Below are 26,663 nucleotides of genomic sequence, written 5' to 3'. Positions count from 1 at the left end.
GCAAAATGATGGTGGGAAGGATAGCACACTAGATCCCCTCCTTATAGCCTTTTGTTGGTTCATGTTTGGCCCTGTGTGTTTCATCAATTGAATCCACTGCCTGGTCTTAGAATTTTATTGTTTTGTTTTGTTTTGTTGTTGTTTTAATTGAGTTGTCTTCCTGGGGTGACTATGGTCCCAACATAAAATATGTTGCAGTCACATGGTCAAACCTTTTCTTCTGCATTTGTTTTTTTTTTTTTTAATTAGGTATTTTCTTCCAGTGCTATCCCAAAAGTCCCCCATCCCCTCACCCCATCTGTTTTTTATCTCTTGTTGTTTACATTTCATGACACCCACGATGACCAGTATAGTGGGCTCTGGGTGGCTGCTGATCTTCTCTGTAAAGGAACTGGAAGAACCTTCTTCATCATACTTTAGCCGTTGAAAGCTCACCGACCATGCACTGTTGGACTTTGTCAAGGGTTTACAGTTCACAACTTAGCAATCGTGTCACAAAATTTTGGTGACAGCATGAATATTCCAGAGTACTTTCCTGAGAAGGTGTTCTGCTTTAGTCCTTCACAGTTATGTCCCTGGTAAAGGAAGCATTCTGTCAACATAAAGTATCACACAACACCCAAGCCCCAAACGTCAACTGCATGGCTATGTCACTCTTTACCTTCCAAGAGTTATGGGCACAGTAAGGAGGGTTCTTACAGAAAGTAGCTAGGTTCTGACCCATGATAATCTTTTCGCCCAATCTGAAATAGCTGTTGGATTGTCTTCTAATAAAATATTTGGCGTTTAAATCTCTGTGGGCAATAGGTTTATGGTGATGATACTGGAGGCATATACCATTTGCTTAAGTAGACTATGGCATTCTTCCTCAGGTAGGTAGCCAGATTCCAAAATTATGCCTATCAACTCTTTCACTTTGTGTTCCACATACATATAAATGTTCTTTGTTGATACTATGCAAAAGTTTAATTATAGCAGGGTGGAATAGAGTTTTCATCATTTCAAGTTTTGATTTGATGAGTGAATTTTTTCTCCTTTTTGTTAGAATTTTAACTGCTTCCATAACCTGCACGAAGAGACAGTTATTGAATTTTACTTTCCAGAATGCACCTTCACCAAGGGTCTTTAAGATTTTATAATGTTCAGATAAAGCCTCTTCATCGACCCCTTGCCTTTTCTGGTGACAGGAAAGCAGGCGGCGCCATCTTCGGCTCCAGGCAACCGGCCACCTTCCTGGCGAGAGACACAGAGCTTCTGAGGTGGCGCCATCTTCGGCTCCAGACAACCGGCCACCTTCCTGGAGAGAGCCACAGAGCTTCTGAGGCAGCGCCATCTTCAGCTCCAGACAACCGGCCACCTTCCTGGCCAAAGCAACACAGCTTCTGAGAAAGATCCTGTTTTGGGCCTTCATCTTCGGCCAGGAGGAGGTCCAAACACCAGATAACTGTGCACCTTCCCTGAAAGAGGAGAGCTTGCCTGGAGAGACTGCTCTGACCACTGAAACTCAGAGGAGAGAGCTAGTCTCCCACGTCTGCTAATAGAGGGTAACAAAATCAACAGAGGAACAATCTCTAAACAAAGACAACTATAACAACTAACTCGAGAGATTGCCAGATGGCGAAAGGTAAACGTAAGAATCCTACTAACAGGAACCAAGACTACTCACCATCATCAGAACCCAGCACTCCCACTCGCCCAGTCCAGGACATCCTAACACACCTGAAAAGGTAGACCTGGATTTAAAAGCATTTCTCATGATGATGGTAGAGGACATAAAGAAGGAATTTAATAACTCACTTAAAGAAATACAGGAGAACACTGCTAAAGAGTAACAAGTCCTTAAAGAAAAACAGGAAAACACAACCAAACAGGTAGAAGTCCTTATAGAAAAACAGGAAAACACATCCAAACAGGTGATGGAAATGAATAAAACCATACAAGACCTAAAAAGCAAAGTAGACACAATAAAGAAAACCCAAAGTGAGGCAACGCTGGAGATAGAAACCCTAGGAAAGAAATCTGGAACCATAGATGCCAGCATCAGCAACAGAATACAACAGATGGAAGGGAGAATCTCAGGTGCAGAAGATTCCATAGAGAACATTGGCACAACAATCAAAGAAAATGGAAAATGCAAAAAGATCCTAACTCAAAACATCTAGGAAATCCAGGACACAATAAGAAGACCAAACCTACGCATAATAGGAGTGGATGAGAATGAAGATTTTCAACTCAAAGGACCAGCAAACATCTTCAACAAAATTATTGAAGAAAACTTCCCAAATCTAAAGAAAGAGATGCCCATGAACATACAAGAAGCCTACAGAACTCCAAATAGACTGGACCAGAAAAGAAATTCCTCCCGACACATAATAATCAGAACATCAAATGCACTAGATAAAGATAGAATACTAAAAGCAGTAAGGGAAAAAGGTCAAGTAACATATAAAGGCAAGCCTATCAGAATTACACCAGATTTTTCACCAGAGACTATGAAAGCCAGAAGAGCCTGGACAGATGTTATACAGACACTAAGAGAACACAAATGCCAGCCCAGGCTACTATACCCAGCCAAACTCTCAATTACCATAGATGGAGAAACCAAAGTATTCCACGACAAAACTAAATTCACCCATTATCTCTCCACGAATCCAGCCCTTCAAAGGATAATAACAGAAAAAAAACAATACAAGGACGGGAACCATGCCCTAGAAAAAACAAGAAGATAATCCCTCAACAAACCTAAAAGAAGACAGCCACAAGAACAGAATGCCAACTTTAACAACAAAAATAACAGGAAGCAACAATTACTTTTCCTTAATATCTCTTAATATCAATGGTCTCAACGCCCCAATAAAAAGACATAGACTAACAGACTGGCTACACAAAGAGGACCCAACACTCTGCTGCTTACAGGAAACCCATCTCAGGGAAAAAGACAGACACTACCTCAGAGTGAAAGGCTGGAAAACAATTTTCCAAGCAAATGGTCTGAAGAAACAAGCTGGAGTAGCCATTTTATTGTCGGATAAAATCGACTTCCAACCCAAAGTTATCAAAAAAGACAAGGAGGGACACTTCATACTCATCAAAGGTAAAATCCTCCAAGAGGAACTCACAATTCTGAATATCTACGCTCCAAATGTAAGAGCAGCCACATTCATTAAAGACACTTTTGTAAAGCTCAAAGCACACGTTGCACCTCACACAATAATAGTGGGAGACTTCAACACACCCCTTTCATCAATGGACAGATCGTGGAAACAGAAATTAAACAGGGACACAGTGAAACTAACAGAAGTTATGAAACAAATGGACCTGACAGATATCTACAGAACATTTTATTCTAAAACAAAAGGATATACCTTCTTCTCAGCACCTCACGGGACCTTCTCCAAAATTGACCATATAATTGGTCACAAAACAGGCCTCAACAGATACAAAAATATTGAAATTGTCCCATGTATCCTATCAGACCACCATGGCCTAAGACTGATCTTCAATAACAACATAAATAATGGAAAGCCAACATTCACGTGGAAACTGAACAACACTCATCTCAATGATACCTTGGTCAAGGAAGGAATAAAGAAAGAAATTAAAGACTTTTTAGAGTTTAATGAAAATGAAGCCACAACGTACCCAAACCTATGGGACACAATGAAAGCATTTCTAAGAGGGAAACTCATAGCTCTGAGTGCCTCCAAGAAGAAACAGGAGAGAGCACATACTAGCAGCTTGACAACACATCTAAAAGCTCTAGAAAAAAAGGAAGCAAATTCGCCCAAGAGGAGTAGACGGCAGGAAATAATCAAACTCAGGGGTGAAATTAACCAAGTGGAAACAAGAAGAACTATTCAAAGAATTAACCAAACGAGGAGTTGGTTTTTTGAGAAAATCAACAAGATAGATAAACCCTTAGCTAGACTCACTAAAGGGCACAGGGACAAAATCCTAATTAACAAAATCAGATATGAAAAGGGAGACATAACAACAGATCCTGAAGAAATCCAAAACACCATCAGATCCTTCTACAAAAGGTTATACTCAACAAAAGTGGAAAACCTGGACAAAATGGACAAATTTCTGGACAGATACCAGGTACCAAAGTTGAGTCAGGAACAAGTTGACCATCTAAACAGTCCCATATCACCTAAAGAAATAGAAGCAGTTATTAATAGACTCCCAGCCAAAAAAAGCCCAGGACCAGACGGGTTTAGTGCAGAGTTCTATCAGACCTTCAAAGAAGATCTAATTCCAGTTCTGCACAAACTATTTCACAAAATAGAAGTAGAAGGTACTCTACCCAACTCATTTTATGAAGCCACTATTACTCTGATACCTAAACCACAGAAAGACCCAACAAAGATAGAGAACTTCAGACCAATTTCTCTTATGAATATCGATGCAAAAATCCTCAATAAAATTCTCGCTAACCGAATCCAAGAACACATTAAAGCAATCATCCATCCTGACCAAGTAGGTTTTATTCCAGGGATGCAGGGATGGTTTAATATATGAAAATCCATCAATGTAATCCATTATATAAACAAACTAAAAGACAAAAACCACATGATCATCTCGTTAGATGCAGAAAAAGCATTTGACAAGATCCAACACCCATTCATGATAAAAGTTTTGGAAAGATCAGGAATTCAAGGCCCATACCTAAACATGATAAAAGCAATCTACAGCAAACCAGTAGCCAACATCAAAGTAAATGGAGAGAAGCTGGAAGCAATCCCACTAAAATCAGGGACTAGACAAGGCTGCCCACTTTCTCCCTACCTTTTCAACATAGTACTTGAAGTATTAGCCAGAGCAATTCGACAACAAAAGGAGATCAAGGGGATACAAATTGGAAAAGAGGAAGTCAAAATATCACTTTTTGCAGATGATATGATAGTATATATAAGTGACCCTAAAAATTCTACCAGAGAACTCCTAAACCTGATAAACAGCTTCAGTGAAGTAGCTGGATATAAAATAAACTCAAACAAGTCAATGGCCTTTCTCTATACAAAGAATAAACAGGCTGAGAAAGAAATTAGGGAAACAACACCCTTCTCAATAGTCACAAGTAATATAAAATATCTTGGCGTGACTCTAACTAAGGAAGTGAAAGATCTGTATGATAAAAACTTCAAATCTCTGAAGAAAGAAATTAAAGAAGATTTCAGAAGATGGAAAGATCTCCCATGGTCATGGATTGGCAGGATCAACATTGTAAAAAATGGCTATCTTGCCAAAAGCAATCTACAGATTCAATGCAATCCCCATCAAAATTCCAACTCAATTCTTCAACGAATTAGAAGGAGCAATTTGCAAATTCATCTGGAATAACAAAAACCTAGGATAGCAAAAACTCTTCTCAAGGATAAAAGAACCTCTGGTGGAATTACCATGCCTGACCTAAAGCTTTACTACAGAGCAATTGTGATAAAAACTGCATGGTACTGGTATAGAGACAGACAAGTAGAACAATGGAATAGAATTGAAGACCCAGAAATGAACCCACACACCTATGGTCACTTGATCTTCGACAAGGGAGCTAAAACCATCCAGTGGAAGAAAGACAGCATTTTCAACAATTGGTGCTGGCACAACTGGATGTTATCGTGTAGAAGAATGCGAATCGATCCATACTTATCTCCTTGTACTAAGGTCAAATCTAAGTGGATCAAGGAACTTCACATAAAACCAGAGACACTGAAACTTATAGAGGAGAAAGTGGGGAAAAGCCTTGAAGATATGGGCACAGGGGGAAAATTCCTGAACAGAACAGCAATGGCTTGTACTGTAAGATCGAGAATTGACAAATGGGACCTAATGAAACTCCAAAGTTTCTGCAAAGCAAAAGACACCGTCAGTAAGACAAAAAGACCACCAACAGATTGGGAAAGGATCTTTGCCTATCCTAAATCAGATAGGGGACTAATAATATCCAACATATATAAAGAACTCAAGAAGGTGGACTTCAGAAAATCAAATAACCCCATTAAAAAATGGGGCTCAGAACTGAACAAAGAATTCTCACCTGAGGAATACCGAATGGCAGAGAAGCACCTGAAAAAATGTTCAACATCCTTAATCATCAGGGAAATGCAAATCAAAACAACCCTGAAATTCCACCTCACACCAGTCAGAATGTCTAAGATCAAAAATTCAGGTGACAGCAGATGCCGGCGTGGATGTGGAGAAAGAGGAACACTCCTCCATTGTTGGTGGGATTGCAGGCTTGTACAACCACTCTGGAAATCAGTCTGGCGGTTTTTCAGAAAAGTGGACTTAGTACTACCGGAGGATCCAGCAATACCTCTCCTGGGCATATATCCAGAAGATGCCCCAACAGGTAAGAAGGACACATGCTCCACTATGTTCATAGCAGCCTTATTTATAATAGCCAGAATCTGGAAAGAACCCAGATGCCCCTCAACAGAGGAATGGATACAGAAAATGTGGTACATCTACACAATGGAGTACTACTCAGCTATTAAAAAGAATGAATTTATGAAATTCCTAGGCAAATGGATGGACATGGAGGACATCATCCTGAGTGAGGTAACACATTCACAAAGGAACTCACACAATATATACTCACTGATAAGTGGATAGTAGCCCCAAACCTAGGATACCCAAGATATAAGACACAATTTGCTAAACACATGAAACTCAAGAAGAATGAAGAGTGAAGTGTGGACACTATGCCCCTCTTTAGAATTGGGAACAAAACACCCTTGGAAGGAGTTACAGAGACAAAGTTTGGAGCTGAGATGAAAGGATGGACCATGTAGAGACTGCCATATCCAGGGATCCACCCCATAATCAGCATCCAAACGCTGACACCATTGCATACACTAGCAAGATTTTATTGAAAGGACCCAGATGTAGCTGTCTCTTGTGAGACTATGCCGGGGCCTAGCAAACACAGAAGTGGATGCTCACAGTCAGCTATTGGATGGATCACAGGGCTCCCAATGGAGGAGCTAGAGAAAGTACCCAAGGAGCTAAAGGGATCTGCAACCCTATAGGTGGAACAACATTATGAACTAACCAGTACCCCAGAGCTCTTGACTCTAGCTGCATATGTATCAAAAGATGGCCTAGTTGGCCATCACTGGAAAGAGAGGCCCATTGGACTTGCAAACTTTATATGCCCCAGTACAGGGGAAAGCCAGGGTCAAAAAGGGGGAGTGGGTGGGTAGGGGAGTGGGGTTGGGTGGGTGTGGGGGACTTTTGGTATAGCATTGGAAATGTAAATGAGCTAAATACCTAATAAAAAATGGAAAAAAAGCCTCTTCATTAGAGGTGTTGGACCTTAGGTCCTGACACAGGCCTATCATAACCCCATTCTTCAGGGTCTTCTATACCCACCTTTTAAAGATTGCCCAGGGTAAAGGCTTATACCAATTGTGAAGGTGTCTCTGGGGCATATGTGGGGAAGACAGGCTCCTCTCTGTTTCTTGTACAGCAGGACTGCAACCCATGATATACTTGCTGGAGAATGTAGGTGATTTCCTGAGAGGTCATGTTGTCCTTTGAACCAGAGGTAGTCATGTCAGGAATCTGTGCTGGAGGAATCCCTGAGGTGAGGTTTGTAGAAGAGATGAGTTGGTGCCTTTACACTGGGCTTCCTGGACAGAGGCAAAGATGAAATAAAACACCTTACTTTTTGAATGGTTATAGCAAATTTGGACACATTCATGGATGACTGACTGGAATAGATTTCTAATGATGAAATCCTCTGAAAGTTTTTTGGCACATCTTTCATCTTATGTGTCACTGCTCTCTGCCTTTCCCCAGATGCTGATCATGAAGAGAACCTTATAGACAAGCTGGGAGTTGATTCTGGGAATGGGAGTTGTCTTGTACAAGCACTTCAGGGAGGGTGGCATACTGTACCACATTCATCTCTTTTTTCTCATTCTAAGGAATTTCATTTTGATTGGCTATATGAAGGTAGGAAGGATAGTACACCAGATCCCCTCCTTATAGCCATTTGTTTTTCTCATTGGTCCTGTGTTTCAAGATTTAAACTGACTGCCTGTGCTCAGGTTTTTTTATTGAGTTGTCTTCCCAGGGTTAATGCTGCCTCAGTATCAAATAGGCTGCCATCACATGGTCAAACTTTTCCTCCAGTAAAATTACCTTTGTCTCTCATTGCTTATATCCCATGACACCCATGATGACCATTACAGTGTGGTCTGGGTTGCTGTCTGTATTCTCTTTAAAGGAACTGTGACAAACTTAATAGTCATAATTTAGCCATTCAAATCTCACAATGTCATGTACTGTTGGCCTTTGTCCGGAGTCTATAGTTATCATGTTAGCAATCATGTTGCCAAGTTCTGATGACAGCTTGAATTTTACAATGTACTTTTTAGCAATGACTTCTGCTTCAGTTCTATAAGATTATTTTCTGGAAAGGAAAGCATCCTCTCAACATAAAGTAAAGCGCAACTCCAGATCTCCTGACAGCAACTGCATGGCCATCATAATCTTTACCTTCAAAGTGTCCTGGGGCATAAAAATGGGAAATCTGTTTGAAAGTTGCTAGCTTATGAATCATGATAATTTTTTGCTTAATCTGTGATCACTAAGTTTTATATTTCCTTTGCTTTCCACTATAATATTTCATGGTTTTCTATCCCTGAGGGCAATACACTTCTGCTGACACTACTGGGGGAGACATACCGTTTGCTTAAATAGCCTATGGGATTCTTCCTCAGGTAGATAGCCAATCTCCACAATTCTGACAAAAAACTCTCCCACACCTGTTCCAGAAACGTATAAAGGGTTTTTTTTCGTGTGTGTATATTGTGCAAATGGTTAATACTATGTAGATGTTATAGAGTTTTTATTACTTCAATTCCTGATTTAATGAGCATTTTCTTTCTCGCTTTTGATATAATTTTTAACTGCTACCATAATCTGGGTGTGGAAATGGCTACTCAATTTTACTTCCCTAAATGCTCCTTGGCCGAGGGACTTTAATAATTTGTAATGATCTGATAAAGCCTCTTCCTCATAGGGCCTGACACAGGCCCTTTTAACCCCTTTGGAGTCCACTAAAATATTTTTGGGCTTTAAATCCCTGTGGGCATTACGTTTCTGGTGACAATACTGGAGGGCATATGTCATTTGTTTAAATAACCTATGGTATTCTTTCTCCTGTAGATTGCTAAATTCCACAACTCTGCCCAACAACTCCCAACAAATTAGGTGTTCTAGAATAATATAAATGATTTTTCCCAATAATGTGCAATAATATTGGGGTGGTCTAGAGTATTTATAATTTCAATTTTTTATTTGATGAGGGTGCTCTCATTTTGGAATTTTTTTTTTTACTGCTGCTATATTCTGGGTGATGATATGGCTTGCACATTTTACTTCCCCCTATGCTCCTTGGCCAAGGGTTATTAATATTTTATAAAGTTCAGCTAAAGCATCTTCATCAAAGGGGTTGGACCTTAAGTCCTGACACAGGCCTTTTATAATCCCATTCTTCAGGGTCTTCCAGATCCACCTATTAAAGGGGGCCCTAGGTACCCTCTGACACCAACTGCAAAGGTGTTACTAGGGCATATGTGGGGAGATAGGCTTGATTCTTTTTCTTTTACATCTGGACATTAGCCTGTGCCTCCTTGCGGGAGAGTAACCTATCTAGTGAACTTAGGTTTTCCTTTGACTTGGCTGAGCTCAGGCACTGGGTAATTGGAGCCCTTACAATGGGCTTCTTTGACAGAGGCATGATGAGATAAAACACCCTGTGAGGACACCTTGCTTTGTGAATCGTTAGAGCCTGCTTTGTACACATCCATGGATGACTGGCTGGGGTAGATTTCCAGTGATGGATGCTCTGAAGACACTTTCATAAGAAGTGTCATTGCCCTGAGGAAATCAGCATCCTTGACCTCAAGCTGTACCAGAGAGCAATAGTGATAGAAATTGTATGGTATTGGTATATTGATAGGCAGGTAGATAAATGGAATGGAATTAAAGGCCCAGAAATGAACCCACACAACTATGGACACTTGATTTTTGACAAAGGAGCTAAAACCATCCAGTGGAAAAAAGACAGTATTTTCAACAAATTGTGCTGGCTCAACTGGCGGTTAGCATGCAGAAGAATGCAAATGCATTCTTATCTCCTTGTACAAAGCTCAAGTCCAAGTGGATCAAGGACCTCCATATGAAACCAGATACACTGAATCTAATAGAAAAGAAAGTAGGAAGAGCCTCAAGCACATGGGCACAGAAGAAAATTTTTCTGAACAGAACACCAGTAGCTTATGCTCTAAAATCAAGCATTGACAAATGGGACCTCATAAAATTACAAAGCTTCTGTAAGGCAAAGGACACTGTCAATAGGACAAAATGCAAGCCATAAAATGAGAAATGATCTTCACCAACCCTACACCCAATAGCAGGCTAATATCCAATACATTCAAAGAACTCAAGAAGTGAGACTACAGAGAACCAAATAACCCTATTAAAAATGGGGTACAGAGCTAAACAAAGAATTCTCAACTGAAGAATACTGAATGACTGAGAAGCACCTAAATAAATGTTTAACATCCTTAGTCATCAGGGAAATGCAAATCAAATTAACCCTGAGATTCCACCTCACACCAGTCAGAATGGCTAAGAGCAAAAACTCAGGTGACAGCAGATGCTGGCGAGGATGTGGAGAAAGAGGAACACTCCTCCACTGCTGGTGGGATTGCAAGCTGTTACAACTACTCTGGAAATCAGTTTGATGGTCCCTCATCAAATTGGACATAGTACTACCTGAGGATCCAGCTATACCTCTCCTGGGCATATACTCAGAAGATGCTCCAACATGTAATAAGGACACATGCTCCACTATGTACGTATCAGCCTTATTTATAATAGCCAAAAGATGGAAAGAGCCCAGATGTCCATAAACAGAAGAATGAATACAGAAAATGTGGTACATTTACACAATGGAGTACTACTCAGCTATTAAGAACAATGAATTCATGAAATTCTTAGACAAATGGATGGATCTGGAGGGTATCATCCTGAGTGAGGTAACCCAATCACAAAAGAACACACATGATATGCACTCACTGATAAGTGGTTATTAGCCCAGAAACTTAGAATACCCAAGATACAATTTGCAAAACACATGAAACTCAAGCAGAAGGAAGACCAAAGTGTGGATAGTTTGTCTCTCCTTAAAATGGGGAACAAAATACCCATGTAAGGAGTTACAGAGACAAAGTTTGGAGCTGAGACAGAAGTAAGGACCATGCACAGACTGCCCCATCTGGGGATCCATACAATAATAAACCACCAAATGCATACACTATTGCATATGCCAGCAAGATTTTGCTGACATGACCCTGATATAGCTGTCTCTTGTGACGCTATGCTCGTGCCTGGCAAATACAGAAGTGGATGCTCACAGTCAGCTATTGGATGGAACACAGGGGCCCCAATGAAGGAACTAGAGAAAGTACCCAAGGAGCTGAAGGAGTTTGTAACTCTATAGGAGGAACAGCAATATGAACTAACCAGTACCCCCTGAGCTTGTATCTCTAGCTGCATATGTAGCAGAAGATGGCCTAATTGGTCATCATTGGGAGGAGAGGCCCTTGGTCTTGCAAAGACTATATGCCCCAATAGAGAGGAATGCCAGGTCCAGGAAGTGGAGTGGGTGGGCTGGTAGCAGGTTGGGGGGAGGGGAGGGTATAGGGGACTTTTCAGGATAGCATTTGAATTGTAAATGAAAATATCTAATAAAAAGAGAAGAAAAGAAAATAGAAAAAAATAAATGCAAAATACAAAAAGATCCTAACCCAAAACATCCAGGAAATCCAGGACACAACGAGAAGTTCAAACCTAAGGATAATAGATATAGAAGAGAACAAAGATTCCCAACTTAAAGGGACAGGAAATATCTTCAACAAAATTATAGAAGAAAACTTCCCTAACCTAAAGAAAGAGATGCCCATGAACATAGAGGAAGCCTACAGAACACCAAATAGATTGGATCAGAAAATAAATTCCATAATAATCAAAACACCAAATGCACAAAATGAATAATAAATCAGTAAGGGAAAAAGGTCAAGTAACATATAAAAGCAGACAAATTAGAATTACACCACACACAACACCCTTCTCAATAGTCACAAATAATATAAAATACCTTGGCATGACTCTAACTAAGGAAGTGAAAGATCTCTATGATAATAACTTCAAGTTTAAGAAGAAAGAAATTAAAGAAGATCTCAGAAGATGGAAAAATCTCCCATGCTTAAGGATTGGCAGGATCAACATTGTAAATATGGCTATCTTGCCAAAAGCAATCTACAGACTCAATGCAATCCCCATCAAAATTCCAACTCAATTCTTCAACGAATTAGAAAGGGCAATCAGCAGATTCATCTGGAATAAGAAAAAACCTAGGATAGCAAAAACTCTTCTCAAGGATAAAAGTACCTCTGGTGGAATCACCATGCCTGACCTATAGCTGTACTACAGAGCAATTGTGATAAAAACTGCATGGTATTGGCATAGTGACAGACAAGTAGACCAATGCAACAGAATAGAAGACCCAGAGATGAACCCACACTCCTATGGTGACTTGATCTTTGACAAGGGAGCTAAAACCATCCAGTGGAAAAGAGACAGCATTTTCAACAAATGGTGCTGGCACAACTGGCGTTATCATGTAGAAAAATGCGAATTGATCCATTTCTATCTCCTTGTACTAAGGTCAAATATAAGTGGATTAAGGAACTCCACATAAAACCAGAGACACTGAAACTTATAGAGGAGAAAGTAGGGAAGAGCCTCGAAGATATGGGTACAGGGGGAAAATTCCTGAATAGAACAGCAATGGCTTGTGCTGTAAGATCGAGAATCGATAAATGGGAACTCATAAAATTGCAAAGCTTCTGCAAAGCAAAAGACACCATCAATAAGACAAAAAAGCCACCAACAGATTGGGAAAGGATCTTTACCTATCCTAAATCAGATAGGGGACTAATATCCAATATATATAAAGAACTCAAGAAGGTGGACTCCAGAAAATCAAATAATCCCATTAAAAAATGGGGCTCAGAGCTGAACAAAGAATTCTCACCTGAGGAATACCGAATGACAGAGAAGCACCTGAAAAAATGTTCAACATACTTAATCATCAGGGAAATGCAAATCAAAACAACACTGAGATTCCACTTCACTCCAATCAGAATGGCTAAGATAAAAAATTCAGGTGACAGCAGATGCTGGCGAGGATGTGGAGAAAGAGGAACACTCCTCCATTGTTGGTGGGATTGCAAGCTTGTACAACCACTCTGGAAATCAGTCTGGTGGTTCCTCGGAAAATTGGACATAGTACTACCGGAGGATCCCGCAATACCTCTCCTGGGCATATATCCAGAAGATGTCCCAACCGGTAAGAAGGACACATGCTCCACTATGTTCATAGCAGCCTTATTTATAATAGCCAGAATCTGGAAAGAACCCAGATGCCCCTCAACAGAGGAATGGATACAGAAAATGTGGTACATTTACACAATGGAGTACTACTCAGCTATTAAAAAGAATGAATTTATGAAATTCCTAGGCAAATGGATGGACCTAAAGGGCATCCTCCTGAGTGAGGTAACCCAATCACAAAGGAACTCGCACAATATGTACTCACTGATAAGTGGATATTAGCCCAAAACTTAGGATACCCAAGATATAAGATACAATTTGCTAAGCGCACAAAATTCAAGAACGAAGACCAAAGTGTGGACACTTTGCCCCTTCTTAGAAATGGGAACAAAACACCCATTGAAGGAGTTACAGAGACAAAATTTGGACCTGTGACGAAAGGATGGACCATCTAGTGATTGTCATATGCATGGATCAATCCCATAATCAACTTCCAAATGCTGACACCATTGCATACACTAGCAAGATTTTGCTGAAAGGACCCAGATATATCTGTCTCTTGTGAGACTATGCCGGGGCCTAGCAAACACAGAAGTGGATGCTCACAGTCAGCTATTGGATGGATCACAGGGCCCCCAATGGAGGAGCTAGAGAAAGTACCCAAGGAGCTAAAGGGATCTGCAACCCTTTAGGTGGAACAACAATATGAACTAACCAGTACCCGGGAGCTCTTGTCTCTAGCTGCATATGTATCAAAAGATGGCCTAGTCGGCCATCACTGCAAAGAGAGGCCCATTGGACTTGCAAACTTTATATGCCCCAGTACAGGGGAACCCCAGGGCCAAAAAGGGGGAGTGGGTGGGTAGGGGATTGGGGGGGTGTGTATGGGGGACTTTTGGGATAGCATTGAAAATGTAAAAGAGGAAAATACCTAATAAAAATAAAATAAAATAAAATAATTACACCACTCTTCTCATCAGAGACTATGAAAGCCAGAAGATCCTAGGCAGACTTCATACAGACCCCAAGGGAACACAAATGCCAGCCCAGGCTACTATACCCAGCAAAACCCTCAGTTGGCATAGATGGAGAAACCAAGATATTCCATGACAAAAACAAGTTTACACAGATATCTCTCTATAAATCCAACCCTTCAAAGGATAATATATGGAAAACTCCAACACAGGAGGGAAACTACACCCAAGAAAATGCAGGAAAATAATCTTTTAAGAAACCAAAAATAAGATAGCCACAAAAAGCATAATTCAACCTTTAACAACAAGAAGCAACAATCTTTTTCCCTTAATATCTCTTAATATCAATGGACTCATTCCCCAATAAAAAGACATAGACTAACATACTGGATATGTAAACAGGACTCAACATTTTGCTGCATACAGGAAACCCACCTCAGGGACAAAGACACACACTACCTCAGAGTAAGAGTCTAGAAAACAATCCTTCAAGCAAATTGTCCCAAGAAACAAGCTGGAGTAGCCATTCTAATATTGAATAAAATCAATTTTCAACCTAAAGTTATCAAAAATGATAAGGAAAGACACTTCATACGCATCAAAGGAAAAATCTACCAAGATGAACTCTCTATTCTTAACATCTATGCTCCAAATGCAAGGGCACCCACATTCATAAAAGAAACTTTACTAAATCTCAAAGCACACATTGCATCACACAGTATAATAGTGGGAGACTTCAACACCCCACTCTCAGCAATGGACAGATCATGGAAACAGAAACAAAACAGACACAGTGAAACTAACAGAAGTTATGGATTTCATCCTAAAACAAAAGAATATACTTTCTTCTCAGCACCTCATGGTACCTTCTCCAAAATTGACCATATAATCAGTCACAAAACAGGCCTCAGTAGCTACAAGAAGATTGAAATAATCCCATGTATCCTATCAGATCACCACGAACTAAGGCTGGTCTTCAATAACAACATAAACAATAGCAAGTCCACATACACATAGAAGCTGAACAGCACTCTACTGAATGATAACTTGGTCAAGGAAGAAATAAAGAAAAAAATTAAAGACTTTTTAGAGTTTAATGAAAATGAAGTCACAACATATCCAAACTTATGGGACACAATGAAAGCAGTGCTAAGGGGAAAACTCATGGCTCTAAGTGTCTCCAAAAAGAAACTGGAGAGAGCATACACTAGCAGCTTGACAGCACACCTGAAAGCTCTAGAACAAAACGAAGCAAATTCACCCAAGAGGAGTAGGTGTCAGGGAAAAAAAATCAAACTCAGGACTGAAATCAACCAAGTGGAAACCAAAAGAACTAAACAAAAAAATTCAACCAAACCTAGAACTGGTTCTTTGAAAAAATCAACTAAAAAGATAAACCCTTAGCCAGACTAACTAGAGGGCACAGAGACTAATTTAAAAAACAGAAATGAAAAGGGAGATGTAATATATTCCCATCAAGGATAGGGCTGCTTTGGGGAGTGTACGTGTGCGTGTGCATGCAAACGTGTGCATATGTGTGTGTGTAGGAGGAACATATCTGGTAGAGGCTTGTATAATTTCCCAATGGAAAGACAGGGCAACAAGAGCTGATAACTTAGCCCCCTTTTCGACAACCTCAGGAGGGAGGGAGATGAGTGAAACATCTGGCTACTGATGCCAATCTCTTCCTGAGTTTTGTGCTCATAGGCCTGGGAAGGGGAAGGGTGGTGGCTGAGGTGGCAGTCCACTTGCTACCTTCGCCGGTGGCTTAGTGATTTCTGAGTGAAAACTAGTTATATTCTTTTGGTGATGCCTAGCAAGCCATGATCACTACCCACTCTGCGTGTTTGATAGCTTTCAGCAAAGGTATAGGTTCTTGCTGGGGTGTCTGGTGATATCTTTGTTAGTGGGGCCGTGGGCATGAACCACGTGGGGAGCACAGATGAAGCAGGTTGTGTGAACACAGTGTCCTATTGGCCAGTGTCTGAAGCATACAGGGGATAAAAAGTTCAGATTTTTGTGTCACTGTGGGGCTGGCTAGCTAGGGAGGGGGAAGTGTTCAGGGTAGCCAACTCCAGTGAGGCTCAAGGAATCCAAGCCTGGTCGAGACTCTGGCCTTGGCCGCTGGTCAAGCACAGGTCTAGAGAAAGGAGTGTCCTGTATGATCTGGCCTGGCTTCTACAGTTTCCAGACCCCAGGCAGCAGTACTGCGGTAATGGGACAAAGTCTGCATCCCGTAGTGAGCTACCCAGAGTCAGGGGCTGACAGGCCTAAGGCTGAATTCTAGGGATTCTAAAAGTCAGGTCTGGTGTTTGTGAAGGCGTGTACCCCATACCCAGTGGGGAAGACTCACACTTTAATGAATCTTACACCCATAAGGGTGTGGGGACAGAAATTCCTTGAGTTCCTGTTAATTTGGAGACTTGCTGCACTATGAAAGAAGCTGTGGCCAAGGAGACTCAGACTTAAATATCGATCTTTGGGACACTGGGCCTATTGTTTTTGGTAGGTAAACTACTTGCAAAAAGAATTCAGTGATGATCCCCAGAGCAACAAAATCCCCAAGCATGACGATTCATATTCTGTGTGATGATCCCTGTAAACTTGTTTCTGTCAGCTGGGTCCTTGCATCCAGAAAAGCAAAGTAAAAGAGCAAAATCCACCGCTAATGATTTTATTAGGAAGCTGCCTGAAAGTCTCGGACACCTTGAGCAAAAAGATGGGAAGAACAGTTAGGCACAGTAGTGAGGAATGTGAACCTTTGCAGGAGGCTATGCAAGAGGGATCATGTTAGCCCAAGAGTTTGAACTAATCTGGGGAACATGGTAAGACCTGTCACAAATGAAAACAACATAGTAACACTAAATAACACTGGCAAATAGGAGGAATTACATATGAACACCTGAGATGTATAAGATGTTATAGCTGGAATCTCAAGGGTAGGTCCCATGTCTCTCACCAACTCTTCTATTAGGGCAAGACTATTGTCCCCAAGCCTGATACTGAGGATCTCCAGCAAGCAGTGACAACTGTTCTGATGAGGGTGGTGGCACTTATTCTCAGAAGACAGCATTCTACAAACAGCAACCGGAAGGACTACACCTTGAAGAATGCAAATGCTTGCTGCAGAGCCCACCATCACCTCTTTCCCTGCAATATGGTGAATCATTTCTAGGATTATACATTCTTTTTGAATAAATACATGGCCTCAAAAGTCAATTGTGAGCTACTCCACTTTTATCTCCTCTGCTTTAAGCTTAAAATACTTACAGGTGAAGAAGCAAAGCTTCATGATTTTCACTACTAAATCATGGATTCTTCCACCAAGGAGACCTGTGGAAACATACAAAACAAATGAAATAAATTCACAGTTTAAAATTATCATAAAATAGCTGAGCGTGGTGGCGCACGCCTTTAATCCCAGCTCTTGGGAGGCAGAGGCAGGCAGATTTCTGAGTTTGAGGCCAGCCTGGTCTACCGAGTGAGTTCCAGTACAGTCAGGGTTACACAGAGAAACCTTGTCTCGAAAAACCAAAAAGAAAATTATTGTAAAATAAATCTAAATATAAATCCATCTTCCATGACTTGATAGTAGTCAGACTTCTTTCTGCCAGTACCATGAACAAACTTCCATTCCCTGCCTATCCTTTATCAAAAGGAAGATGCCAAGGGCGGTGGACTTCACCCTATTTCCTAGCACTTAAAGGATACTTTAGGACTACCCAATCTGTTCATGAGCACTCAAAGCACTAAGCACCCTGTCCTCCAACGTCTGGCTGTTACAAACTTGGTTTAACTTGGCACCTGAGAAAATGGTTTTCAGGAAGTTTCCAACCATTCACTGATAAAAGTGGTGCACACTGTAAGCTGTGCACACAATCAACGTGGCTTGTGTCTGGGCCCTGCATTGCTTTCTAATGTTCTTCACAGGTTCACATGTCACCTATGTTGTCACAACTCACTGCCAGTGAAATTAAGCATATCCTATGAGGCTCTGAAGCAGACCTTTAAGTCTTGGCTGTCTTTTCCTCAGATGGATGCACCCTCCATTCCTCAGTAATAAATCTACCCAGGTGTAGCTCTGTGCTGAGTCCTGTATATCCTGCTAGAGATTCACCAAACCAGGTACTATCCATCATGAGAAGTTCCCCATCATGGGAACCCGCTGGTGTCTCACTATCTTCAGGAGCTTGGCATCTTCCAGTCATTTCACGTTACTGTTTATTCTTTTGTCTTCCTAGAGATTATGGGCAAGCTCATCATTCAGTGAGTTCTCCAATGCGTGCAGACCTTAGGACGATTGCTTCAATCTTCTTGAACAGTTTTGTTCAGTGCTTTTATTTGCTCTAGCTGAGAACCATGGATAAATTAGTGTTTTTCATAAGGTAATTCCAGAACAAATCCCAATTTATTGCTAGTGAGTGATACATGCTTTACTGGTTTCATTTTGTGTTAAACTTTACTTCCAAATTGTAGATGAATAGTCTAATCGCTCCATATAAATAAAACAGTACAAGATTCAAAGGAAAGTCCTATACCATATAATTAATTAGTCAGAATAAATGATATTCTGGTTAAATTTACATACTGTTAACTTTTTATTGTTTTGATAGTTTAGTCATTTGTTCAAAGTACCTCAAGTAACTTCTAGAAGACTATGGTTGGTTTTTATTGTTTTGAGTTGCATTTACTTAAAAAAATGAAAAGTATACTAAATTATCTAAATCTAAAAACATAAGCAAAATAGTAAACAATCCATCTTTTTAAACAAAAAATTCCTTTTATATATTCCCCTCTTATTTGTAATTAAACCAAATCTACATATCTCACATAGCTAGCCAGTAAGGGTTAAGTAAGAATAAAGTTACAATTTTATCACACTGACAAATCTCAGCCTTTACCACATTGTTTGGCTTCCAAGTGTTGGTGTATTTACTATGGAACACACACAAATTTTGTACATATGAGAGGGGAAATAATAGGAAAGTTTACAGATTAAGAGTATGGATAAATTATCCCTATGAAGGTGGTAAATCCCAAAATAAAGTCTTCAGGAATTTCATCGGGAAGGAAACATTACTAGTGACAGTGCATACACTTTTAAGAAATAGAGCAGAGGAAGGGTTAGGTGCTGTACAACAGTGGCTTCCAGGCATAACATGGTTGTGGCACTGTTACACTCATAGCAACTGTAATGGCATGCACTAGGTGGAGCACAGCAACGTCCTGTCATGGAGAGACAGTTCCCAAGTCCTTCCTGAAGATTCATAGGCAAGTAATATTTGCCAAGGAGAAGGGCTCAGGTCACCACCACACTACATTTGAGCACCTAAATGTAGTTAATGATTCTGAGAGAGGGAAGCACATTTTCTTCAGTGGTGTAGCCACTGGTTAAGGTGCCAAACGTGATACACACACATGCACAAAGCTGTTATTAGACGCGTTCTCACGACCGGCCAGGAAGAACACCACAGACCAGAATCTTCTGCGGCAAAGCTTTATTTCTTACATCTTCAGGAGCCAGGGTGCAGGAAGCAAGAGAGCAAGAAGCAAGAGAAAAGAGAGAACGAAACCCCGTCCCTCTTAAGGAGCATTCTCCTTCGCCTCGGACGTGTCACTCCCTGATTGGCTGCAGCCCATCGGCCGAGTTGACGTCACGGGGAAGGCAGAGCACAAGTAGTCATAAGATACCCTTGGCACATGCGCAGATTATTTGTTTACCACTTAGAACACAGCTGTCAGCGCCATCTTGTAACGGCGAATGTGGGCGCGGCTCCCAACATCTCCCCCCTTTCCTTTTAATAAGAGCAAATAGGCCACCCATATTAATGAGAGTGGAGATAGAGGTCAAATCCCCAGTGTGTAGGTAAAGGAGCCATGTACAGGATTAGCTCTTAGGCTCACAGGCTTTTACCCAGAGCAACCCTGACCTGCTCCCGTGTCGTTTTGCCTGGGGGAAGGGAACTAGGACACTGAACCTTCATGAAAGATGACATGTCTCCCTAGAATAGGCTCATATATGCCGCAGAGCCTTTCCATTGCAGTGCTTAGCCTTGCAACTCTCTCGGGCTGCTGAAGCACACTCACTCTATCCCGTGCAATGAGTCTAGCCTCATGGGATATAAGAGCTGAGTGGCCAGCGACCTATTGCCTAAGCATAGATATATCAGGGGAAGCTCCATGTTCTAGTCCTGCAAGCGCCTGGGCAATAACCACCTTGTCTCTCCTAGTTTGGGCCTTAAGCTTACAGACCAATCAAAGAAGCAACACTAATCCACAGCAAAGTGTATCTCCAAATAATATTAATCCCACCCAATTTTTTAAAGAAGGAAAATGCTGAGGAGATCCAATTGGGTAATCCTTTGGTCAGGGACAGGTCCAAGCGCGTGGAGTTGACCTGAAGTCTCAATTCCCGAAGGATCTGTTCAAATTCAGCCGTCCAATTCTGTAACATATACTGAAAAAGACTTTTTGACAAATTAGCTGCCCTAGTAAATTTAACATACTGAATGGAAATAACACACAATTCCGGAAACTTTTGTTCACATCCCAGCTGAGTTATTTGTCATAATACATCTAGTTGTATCTGGACAAGATCTATGAGTTGATTAACCAGCATGAGACCTCTCTGTATCTTGACATTAGCTGAGGCCTGTTTATCTATGACTGTAGTCACTGAGGCTGACAAAGTGTTAATGGTGTCAGTCATCTGGACCTGTCCAGACAGAGCCAAGGCTGTCTGAATTAAGGCCAAACCCAGTTCCCAGTTAGTGGTAAAAAAGCAGGAGAATACTTGAGCATTATACATCACCGTCATTGGGAGTGGAAATGTCGACATTATCCCCCAACGCTGCTCTCTCTTTATTATTAACGCCCTGGACATCACCAAGACGAGGGACATTAGTATTCCCTTGGTCAGTCTGGATTTTTCGGGTGAGTCTTTCTGGTACCCAAAATGGGTTGTCTTCATTCTGTGGGAAAACACAGACAGCTCCCCTGGATCTTATCAAGATAGGATCCGGGCCATACCATTTATTATCAAGGACATTTTTCCATTTAACCATCTCATTTGGCCTATCTGGCTCTGAACAATGACGTTCAGCCGCAGTATGGCCATGAACATCAATATTTAAAAAATTGAGTGTAAAGAGTGCCATAGACACCGACACTCTTGGTGCTCGGGGTACAGTCTCCTCAAAAGTTCCCCTCTTCTGTTTTATAAGATAGGTTTTGAGGGTGCGATGCGCACGCTCAACAATACCCTGTCCTTGAGGGTTGTATGGAAGTCCAGTCAGGTGGGTCACGTCCATCTGACGGCAGAACTGCTGAAATTTTTGAGACGTATAAGCTGGTCCATTATCAGTCTTAAGGAGTCTGGGTTTCCCCCAAGCACTCCATGCCTCAAGGCAATGTTGAATCACATGTGAGGCTTTTTCTCCGGTTAACGGAGAAGCAAACATGATGCCAGAACATGTGTCAATGGACACATGGAGATATTGAAGTTTTCCAAAGGAAGAAACATGTGTAACATCCATTTGCCAGACCTGTAGAGGTCGAATACCGCGTGGGTTAATTCCCACATGAGGAACTGGCAAGAACTCACAGCAGCTTTGACATTGAGTAACAATGTCACGGGCTTCTTTTCTTGTCAGGGAGAAACGACTGCGTAATGTTTCAGCCGTCACATGAAAATTGTTATGAAAATTTCTTGCAGCCTCTACCGGGGATGATAGGGCAGCAGCCACCACTTTAGTGGCCTTATCTGCCAAATCATTTCCCAGAGCCATGGGGCCAGGTAGGCCTGAGTGGGCTCTAACATGAGTAATATAAACAGGAGATCTTCTAGATAACAAAACTAATTGTATCTGCTGAAAAATATTGGCAACTCTACTGGAAGGCTTAATCACTCCAGCCACTTCTAAAAGATTTACTGCATTAACCACATAACAGGAATCTGACACAATATTAAGGGGTTTTAAAAAGGTTTTTAAAACTTCTAAGACCACTAAACATTCTACCACTTGAGGTGAATTTTCATTATACTGTTTGGATACCACTTTACCATTAGCCACATAGGCACCTATGCCAGTTTTTGATCCATCAGTATATACCACAATCCCATTTTTAAGTGGGTTTCTTACTGTTATTTGTGGAAACACAACAGATTGATTTTGGGCAAACTGTAAGATTGGATGCTTTGGATAATGGTTATCTATTTTTCCTGAAAAGGAGGTAACTAAAACTGCCCAATCATTAGATGCGGCTGCCAAGGTTTGAACCTGTGCAGCGGTATAAGGTACAATTAAAAGATATGGACTTTGTCCAAAGTGGGTGATTGCTGCTTTTAGACCTTTGAGGGCAAGCTGTGCAATTGCATCAGGATACCAATCTATTATTTTAGCTGGGGATACGTTTGGATGGATCCACAACAATGGCCCATTCTGCCACAAAACTGCAGTTGGCAATTGTGCTGTCTTAAAGACACACAAACTGAAAGGTTGCGAATCCTCAATACGTTGTAATTGTGCATTCTGTAAGGCTTTTTCCACTTTTTGTAAGGCCTGGTTAGCAGCTAGAGTAAGAGTCCTAGGGGAGGAGATATGAGGATCTCCTTCTAAAATACTAAACAAAGGCCTTAACTCAGCGGAAGGAATCTTTAAAAAAGGTCTGAGCCAATTAATATCTCCCAACAGCTTTTGAAAATCATTTAAGGTATGGAGGTGGTCTCTTCTTATCTCTACCTTTTGGGGCACAATCTTATCTGGGGACACCACAGAGCCCAAGAATTGTCCTGTATCAGAAATTTGGACCTTTTCTGTGGCTATCTGTAAACCCCACTGACTTAAAGTTTTAAGTAGAAAAGGATATGCCTTTTGTAGCATGGTAAGGTCTTTATGGCACAGGAGGATGTCATCCATGTAAAGGAGCAAAATTAAAGAGGGGAATTGTTCCCTCACTGGCAAAAGAGCTTCTTGCACATAAAGTTGGCACATTGTAGGACTATTGGACATTCCCTGTGGTAAGACCTTCCATTGATACCTCTTATCAGGTTCCATGTGATTAATAGAGGGGATGGTAAAGGCAAATCTGGGCCTATCTCTTGGACACAAAGGTATAGAAAAGAAACAATCTTTAATATCTATAATAATTAAATTCCAGCCACGTGGTAAGGCGGAAAGTACAGGGAGACCCCTCTGTACTGGGCCAAATAAGTTCATTTGCTCATTAATGGCTCTGAGGTCATGGAGCAGTCTCCACTTTCCTGACTTTTTCTTAATTACAAAAATTGGAGTATTCCAAGGTGAGGTAGAGGGTTCAATATGGCCTAGTTTTAATTGTTCCTCTACCAGTTGAATCACAGCTTCTAGTTTTTCAGAGGATAGGTGCCATTGAGGAACCCACACTGGGTCCCCTGTTTTCCATGGTATGGGTCGTGCTGCCCCAATGGCCGCTAAGGAAAACCCAGACCCTGTCTGTCTTGGTTTCCATTAGGTGAGATGGGCTCTATCCTTCCCTGTTCTTGATGTCCTAACCCTTTTCCTTCTTTATAACCCATCTTTGCCATGATATTTTTTGCTTTAGCTGAATACCCTCCTGATGGGGCGTTTTCATTGGACAAAATAAGGCCCAAATGCTGCATAATATCCCTTCCCCAGAGGTTAACCGGGAGTGGGAGCACATAAGGTATGAATTTCCCTTGCTGCCCTTCAGAGGATTCCCACGTCAAGGCAACGGAGCTTATAGTGGGACATGATTGATATCCTAGGCCCTGTAATGAATGAGATGACTCTGTGGTGGGCCATGCTTTGGGCCACCAATGTGTAGAAATTATACTTTTATCTGCTCCGGTATCAAGGATGCCTTCAAACTCTTTTCCGTTGATCTTAAGGCGGAGCTTAGGTCTATCATTTAAAGATACAACCAAATAGGCAGAATCATTTCCTGAGGAGCCCATTTTCTTTATCTCAGGTCCTGCAGATTTCTCCCTGGTATTATCAGGGAGGAGCAGCAGCTGAGCTATCCTATCTCCTTTACTAATAGAAAAAACGCCTTTAGGGCTTGAGCACAGGACCTGTATTTCAGGGGAATGTTGACAATCCATAACTCCAGGGTGGACTACTAAGCCCTGCAAGGTGAGTGAACCCCGGCCGAGAATAAGGCCCATGGTTCCCGGGGGCAAGGATGGTATAGGCTCCACCGGCACCGGCTGAATACTCATTTGAGGCATTAATAGGAAGTCGGAGGCGGCACGCAGGTCCACCCTTGTGGGTCTTCCTGGGTCGCCTCTCTGACTGCTTCCTGGGTCCTGACAAACCGGTTCCCATATCTTTGAGGGCCCTGGGACCGAGGGCCCGATGACCCGTTTTTTGGCACATAAGCTGATTGACTATCAGGTGGGGGAAGGACTCTGCCCTTTATATCCCTCACAGAGCGACACTGGTCAGCTCTATGATAACCCTTGCCACACTTAGAGCAAAGAGTGAGAGTCCCTCCCTGTTTATCTGGAGCTCTGCAATCTTTCTTAAAATGCCCAGGCTTTCCGCAGTTAAAACATGTCCTCTGATTATTTCTGCCCATGGAGCGGTTTTGGGATTGAAGGATGGCAGCCGCTAAACCTGCATTGCTGAGAGGTCCCCCAAGCTCTCGACAGACCCTGAGCCAGTCTTGTAAGCCTTTGTTCTTTCTTGGGGCTATGGCCGCTCGGCACTCCTTTGTGGCTTGCTCATAGATTAGCTGTTCTATCAGAGGCGCAGCTTGCTCTGACTCTCCAAAAATACGCTCTGCTGCCTCTGTCATTCTGGCCACAAAATCTGAGAAGGATTCCTGAGGTCCCTGGATTATCTTTGTTAACTGACCAGTGGTTTCACCTGCTCGAGAGAGCGCCTTCCAGGCCCTAATAGCCGTGGAAGAAATCTGGGCATAAGCTCCCCAATGGTAGTTTGTCTGATCAGCAGAATAAGCTCCCTGACCCGTTAACAAGTCAAAAGTCCAATCTCTCTGCTCTGGAGTCAAAGCAGCTGCGTTTGCTCGGGCCTGCGCTTGTGCAGCTTCGTGCCAAAGCGCTCTCCATTCCATATATTTGCCCATACTAGGGAGAGCGGCTTTTACAACCGTTTGCCAGTCAGCAGGAGTTAGTGCCATGCCAGCGAGCCTGTCTAACTGCACCAAGGTAAAATTAGCATTGGTTCCGTATTTACGAACCGACTCGGCAATTTCTTTAATTTGTAAGTATTCTACCGGAGCGTGGACACGCCCACCCTCGGCTCCTTCAAAGACCGGAAATGCCTGTTGTATTTTCCTTTGTTCCTCTCTGGGAATGAATGAGTCTGCGCACTGCCTCTCTGTGCACTGCCTCTCTGCGCATTGCTGACGCACTACGCAGGGCGGGGGCTCCGCATAGGGCGGACCTTGAAGCCGACTGCCCTGAGGCCAATCAGCAAACTGGCCTTCGCCAGCCGCTTTTGGCTTTTTTCTTGACCAATTAGCTGGCTGGTAATGGGCTGCTTCTTCCTCCCAGTCTGTTTCCTCAGAGGAGAATTCTTCATCTGCTTCAGAACTACTAAGAGCTGGCTTCCTGAGCTCATCTAGTGACGAGTATCTCCTAGAGACCTCCGCTAATTGATCTTTCTTCTTTTCCCTTTTTCCTCTTTTTCTTCTAATCTCTCTCCAGGTATTCCTACCTAACCTTAACTTTTCCTCGGGTTCAAGACCCTTGGAAAGGCCTGTATACTTATTTTGTGTACCATATTTCCTCTTTGCTCCTACTCTCTCTCCCCGCTTTACTTCTGATAGCTTGTCCTGAATTTCATCTAGAATCCGCCCTGCCTTAACCACTTGATAACATGTGAAAAGGAACAAAAGGGCTTCTAACACTAGAAAAAATTCAAGGCCAAACATTTTCCACTTTACTTCTGATAGACTGTCTTGAATTTCGTTAGAAAGTTCAAGGCCAGGCTTACCTCGTAAAGCTGTACTCACTGGTACTCTCGTTCCCCAGCTGAAAAGTTCTGAATTCATACAGTTGAATCCTTCTTAACAGTCTGCTTTACGGGAACCTTTATTACCGCGACCCGCAGTTCTGGTTCTGGAATGAGGGATCTTCCTTGCGCCAGTCCCGAGTTTTTTCTCGTCCCGGAATTCGGCACCAATTGTTATTAGACGCGTTCTCACGACCGGCCAGGAAGAACACCACAGACCAGAATCTTCTGCGGCAAAGCTTTATTTCGTACATCTTCAGGAGCCAGGGTGCAGGAAGCAAGAGAGCAAGAAGCAAGA

At 41.9% G+C, this 26,663-nt stretch overlaps 1 long non-coding RNA gene and 1 pseudogene across 1 annotated transcript; both read right to left on the bottom strand.

Moving 5' to 3' along the window:
• Positions 1 to 243: 243 nt before the first annotated feature.
• On the bottom strand, positions 244 to 26,663 carry Gm14149. Its single transcript, XR_003953950.1, has 4 exons — positions 26,348 to 26,663; positions 17,658 to 17,720; positions 7,375 to 7,634; positions 244 to 1,457 (listed from the first exon to the last, which is right to left on the bottom strand). It is a non-coding gene; the product is annotated as a predicted gene 14149 (long non-coding RNA).
• Gm52498 lies at positions 21,394 to 25,709 on the bottom strand (annotated as a pseudogene).

Source organism: Mus musculus, chromosome 2, assembly GCF_000001635.26.
Source record: "Mus musculus strain C57BL/6J chromosome 2, GRCm38.p6 C57BL/6J".
Lineage (NCBI taxonomy): Eukaryota > Metazoa > Chordata > Mammalia > Rodentia > Muridae > Mus > Mus musculus.
The sequence above is the reverse complement of the archived record's forward strand: the minus strand, read 5'-3'. Positions and strand labels throughout refer to the sequence as shown.